Raw genomic sequence first — 6315 nt, forward strand, 5'->3', positions numbered from 1 at the left:
ACAAATGCACAACCAAAATCACAACAATATGGAGACAAAAAGTTGACAAAAATGCTTCAAAGCATGTTTTATTAATACTTGAAATTCATTACAATATTCTCCAAATGAAAGGACTCCAAATTCTTATAATATAAGAGAGATTCCTTACTAAGGGCTTCGAACTAGAAGAGCTTGTTCTTGAAGACTTCTACTTCCCAAACTTCTACTTCTCAAGCTTTCTTACAAGAGATTACAATAGAAGAGATGAACGTAAGCCTTCCTTAAATAGGCACTTACCATCCAATGGATGATTTATCCACAACATTCTAGAATATCCACAACCTTCTAGAATCTCCACCTAAATACAACTAAGAACCACCATGTGGCCCATTAGAAAATTACATTTTCTTTATGGATCGCAACAAATATTAAATGCATGATTTAAGGAACTTTCCACAAACTTCTAAAATGCCACCTACACACCTTGATTAATGGAATAACAACTATTTTTCTTATTCTTCTATTTACGCCACCTATGCACCTTGAAAATAGAAATTCATTTTTTTAATCTTCTTTTCTCCTTTTTCTCTTATTTTATTTTTTATTATTTTTCCTTCTATTTTTGTCACTTTCTCTCTCCTCCACAATTTTTTTTTATGTTTTTAAAAAAAAAAAAATTTCCCATGCAAGATGCTCCTGCATCAGACTCCCTTGGTAGATAGAAAAGTGTGTCCCACACTTTGATGCCAAAAGAAAGATATACAACCATCTTCATCTTCACCACATGCTTCCACCTCAACAGGGACAAGAAAATCAACATACAAATCTTCCACATTTTTTTTATCTGATGCATGATGCTCATGCATCCAACTCCCATGGTAGGAAAAATTTTGTGAATATGGATTCACAAAATGAAGTAGCCACTGTTGATAGTTTTTTTTTTTCTCTTCCTCCAAGACATAGTTGGAACAAGTATTTGGTGTCGATATATTTCCTTCTTTCTTCTTTTCCAACACCTAGCTGGAACAACTGTTTGCTACTGAAAATACTCCTTCGCAATGAACTCTATCCAAGTATAATTCTCATCCTCATCCAATCTTGTTGAATTAATCACACTTGTAATAAACCCAGCAACACCATACCAATCTTTCTTTGCATGCCACACATGACTAACAAGATCCTCATGCAAATCATCATTAATATCTTTCAAACTCACATCAAAGACAACATCCCATGATTCATATGAATTTACCTCTTTGACATCTTCATCTTTGCTTGCCTCTTTCGTGTCATCAACAATGCATGTAACTACTTCACTTGCTTGATCTCCAACTAAGGCACTATATTCTTCCTCTATTGTTTTAGTCTTCAAATCATCTTCATTTGCTTCAAGTTCACAAATATCCTCTTGATCTTCCACTGGATCATCTTTCTTTTCCACATCCAAGGAATTATCAGCATCTCTTTTCTGGTGACACGTTCTTCGTTACCACAACTTAGCTTCTAATTCATTCACTTGCTTCTGCAAATCAACTAGCAATGCCCCTTGATTTCTTGCTCTAATTTTCTCAAGTCTAGGAATCCTTAGAATCCATCCAATCAAAAAAGTCATCTTCTTCTTTCTCTTCTCCATAATCAAGTCTTTAGAAGACAAATCTCATGCAACACAAGAACCTTGTGCAAACTGCCTCACAATCGACAATCTATCTACACAATTAAGAACTTCTTGACAAACTTCACCCAGCTCAAGGTCCTAGTGCAAACTGTCTCACGTTTGGCGATCTGTCTGCATGCTCAGAAACTCCTGCTCTGATACCACTGATGTAGGTACACTCTACTACCACTGACAAAGGTATGCTCTAATAGCATTGATGTAGGTACACTCTACTACCACTGACAAAGATATGCTCTAATACCATTGATGTAGGTACACTCTACTACCATTGACAAAGGTATGATCTGATACCACTGATGTAGGGATCAAACCATTGCTTAGCTTGTGTCAATTCTCCTTTCATAATAATGTTCTACATTTTGAACTTAGCATGTTCAATCTTCATAGTATCTAGTTCAATTGTAACTTGACTTATTGTATTTTTAGTTTTTGGTTCTAGTTCATTCTTGCCACCATTTTTCTTATGACTCCACTTAAGTTCAAAGATTTTTAGTTCATGTTTCAAGATCTCATTTTCCTTCTGAAGATCTCCTACTTCATTAGTATTAGTAGTCTACATAATTGACTCCTTGCCAGATTATAACTCACCAGTATTGTCTTTTAACTTAATAATGAAAACTTTTGCATCTTCATAGCTATCTTTCAAGTTTAGTAAGAAAGTCAATCTACTCTAAAGCTTCTTCAATGTTTTTCTTCAACTATTGCATACCTTGAGGGATTAAGTTGTTCAAATTCTTCAAAGAAACTAGGGTCTAATACCAATTTTTAGCAATAGATAATACTGAGAGGGGGGGGGGGAATTAGTATTTTAAAACTTTTTTCGCACAATTGAATATTGTTAGTTACTTTATAACGTGGATACGAAAGTAAACCAACAATACTAAACAATAAATATAACTATACACATAGATAACTCATAATACTATTATTTGTTAACTAGGGAAACCCTGGCCAAGGGAAAAACCTAGTGGGGATGATATCCAGTAGATGATTCACTAAACAATAAGATCTTGTTAATGATATTGACCCTGCTAGGAGTCTATGAAGTACATATTGTGTCTTGAGTTCCTCTTAGGAGACTAGGCCTTGTTAGAGGCATCAAACCTATTAGGAGTTGGTAGAACAAATACAATGTATGCAAGAAGAGCCCACTACCCTAACATGCAATTATACAATCCAATTCTTCACAAGAATAGATATACACACAATACTTATTATTTTTTGTACTTTGCACTTATTCAGATCATACATCATAATTCACATGACATAAGGCTCATAAATCTTTCAAGATCTTTCTACAATAGTTCACATCACATAATAGTTGCTCATCTATCATCGATAGCACACATATCTACACAAGATAAAATATTTACTTATACCTTGCATTATTACAAAACTATGCTCAGTCGGCCTTCATGTCTTCACACGCTTGACATAATATAATATAAGATTAATATCCACATAGTTAGCTCATCATAAATTATTGAATATTTCATAACCAAAATAATGTTGGATACAATTGTCTAATTGTGTTTTGTCTTTGATGTTACACAAATGTCATATCAATTTTTAGTCAGTGCTTACTGAGCTCACTTGGTCAACAAGAAAATTTTCCTTGTCTACCAAGGGTTCCTAAAGTTTACTTTGCGAAGACAATATCTACCAAGCTCACTCAGGCATTGAAAGAATTCAAGCAGAAAATAGTGTTAACCAAGTTCACATGGTTAGCAATGGAAAGTTGGACAAAGTTAGTGTTCACTGAGTTCGCTTAGTTGCCAAAGGATTTTTGCAAAGTTCATAGTGTTAACCAAGCTTGTATTGGTTAACATAGGAAATTGTCTCAAAACCAATGTTTACCAAGTAGGGTAAGTCAATGAAAGATTTTGTTGTTTTTGCATAAGAAAGCTAATTATTTTATTGTTTCTAGCCAACTGTGGTAATGATTATTAGTTACTGTAATTTGAATTTGAGCTAACTTGATAATCTGGATGGTATAAATGAAAGGTCATGTTGAGATTTCTAGTGTGTGGAAGTGTATTGATTGAATTGAGAAGGAAAGAGTGAGAGCGAACTTGAAGGATAAATAGGTATCCTTGTTGAGCAGAAAAGTTTTATTCAATCAAGAAGGATCAAGTATTAAGAAGAATAGAGATTTGTAATTATTAATTCAATTACATCACAATCAGGTCATTTCATTGTTACTCTTTGAAAATTGTAGCAATGATCTAAAATCTCTTAACAGAGTTGGTTTAATAGCCAGTTGTAAATCCTCTAACAAGGTGACAATTTCATTGAATTGTTTTAAGACCTCTTGCAAGGCCACTCCTAACAGAGTGATTAAATCCTCTAACAAGGTCACACCTAATAGTTTTTTTTGTAACCTTTAACTAGGTTGTCTCCTAATAGGGCTCACTTTAGAAGATTGAAAAATAGTAACTCGTTACATTGGTGGTTTTTCCCATATTGGGTTTCCACATTAAATCTTGGTGTCTCATGCGTTCATGTTATTTCTCTTATGCTTGCAAATTAATCATTGTTAATGTTTAAGATCAACTAAAAGTAAATAACACTTTGCATTTACCGAGTTACAACTTTTCTGTGTGTTTACCGAGTAATAGTAGCAATCAATTTTCTCAGTCCAAATTTTATTGTTAACATCTAAGGGTTCTGAGATTTATTTTAGTGGTGACTGATCCCCCCTCGCTACTCCTTCTATATTTCCAACAAATAATTCCTAGGGTTTTACAATCCAAATCTTTACTATTCTCCATTCTGCACTATTGAATACTCACATTGGTATTTAATCATAACTCTCTCCATATTCTTCGTACACATCTATGTTCTAGCACACATCATCATGATACTATTATGAAGCTTCCCTCAACTACACATGACCTAATTCTCAACGAGTCATCCATACACTCCACATATGTTCACTATGTTGCTACAAATGGTCTAACACTTAGACAATTTTCTAACTCTAAATGCATAAATTAAATGTTCAATGTATGTTTCCATAAATGACAACCATCAAGACATTGATCTGACCATATTTATGACATCACCTACCCCCTGAGTTATTCTAAATATTCTAATGCCACCCCTATAGCCCGAGCTAGGTTACTAACAGATGACTTGTCAAAGTTTAATTTGAGCCATCCATGATAGGGGAAATAGGGCCTTTATATTATAATGTTATTGCTTGACATTTCCCAATTTGGCCCCTTAAAAAAATATGAATTTTTTAAAAAAAATTCTATACTAGAAAAAATTTCTTATTTCCACTCAAAAATCTATTGTGTTAATATTGTACAAGCTATTTTTTTAAATTTAAGCTTTTTTTACATGTTACAGTATCCTACAAAGTTAGCACCCATTTATTTGGAATCTCAAGGACATTCTAGGCCACACTTGAGGGATTTCAAGGATCCAAATTTATTTATTACTTTATTTCTTTCTAATTTAATGTTTTATCCCTAAAAGCTCTTAACACTACCCAATTCCCAAGCCCATTCCACAAGATCTACCTATTTAAGACTAGGTCAAAGTTGGCCTTATTGTGAGGACTAAGTTGTTGTTGGCCTTTTCTATAGGAGGTTAATTTAAATTTGACATGGACCAAAATGTGAGGGTCTTTATTTTCTAGTCTTAATTGTGGTTGGGACCAAAATGAGTCCAAAAGAATTTGTGAATTTGTTTTTTTGACATGCATATTTTCCCAATGAAATTTATATGCAATCCTATTTTGGTGATTTTAGTTAGAATCAACCACTTTTAGATTCAGAAATTGAAGTAAAGACTCCCATTTCAACATCTCCAAGTTTTCTCCCATTCAAATAAAATATTCTCTCATTGATACAAAATTCTCTCTTCCATGGTGGTCAAGTAGAGGAATTTACAAGAAAGAGAGATGAAAAAAATCCATCATTCCTTTCCTCTTCTCTCTTCAATAGATCAAATATACATAAATATTCAAGTTTAGATCAATTTCATTTGTGGAGACTTTTTTAATTCTACAACATATATTTTCAAGGCCAATATACATGCATCTTCATGGGTTTGTAGATTGTAACATCCATCCATGAAGGTTTTACAAGTAACACAGGTATTTAAATGTTTTTCTTATTTTACATACATTTCTTATTTCCTTTCATGGTTATTTTTATACAAGAGCTTAACCAAGAGAAGTCTTTCCCCAATGATCCCCCCTTCTCTCTTCTGTCAAGGAATAGGTGCAAAGTTGCATATTCATTTTTTAGTGTTTTATAGAATTGATTTTTCCCATAATCTTAAATAGTTTTTATTCTTCCACGGTGAACTCAAATTGGATATTAAGTCACCATTTTCTTGGATCTCTATAATTTTCACAGTTAATAAATTATAGGTCTTAGGATTCCATCCAAAAAAGTTTCTAATTTAAACAATTTTTTGATAAGTTTTTCTAGATTTGATGTTCACTTGTCTTGTGTAAACCCTCAAGGTGACTACATCATTCTTATTTTTACCTTGCATTTACTCGAATGAATTAGATATGATATTATATCTTGTTGGATATAATTTCCTTTATCATTCTGTAAGTCTTGATTTTTAAATTTCGCATGCATACATTTTGATTTGTACAACAAATAACCAATTTTTTATTAATTTATCTTGATCTTGCA

The sequence above is a fragment of the Cupressus sempervirens genome, chromosome 2, assembly GCF_028749045.1.
Source record: "Cupressus sempervirens isolate cs-2001-9-10 chromosome 2, ASM2874904v1, whole genome shotgun sequence".
NCBI classification, from domain to species: Eukaryota; Viridiplantae; Streptophyta; class Pinopsida; order Cupressales; family Cupressaceae; genus Cupressus; species Cupressus sempervirens.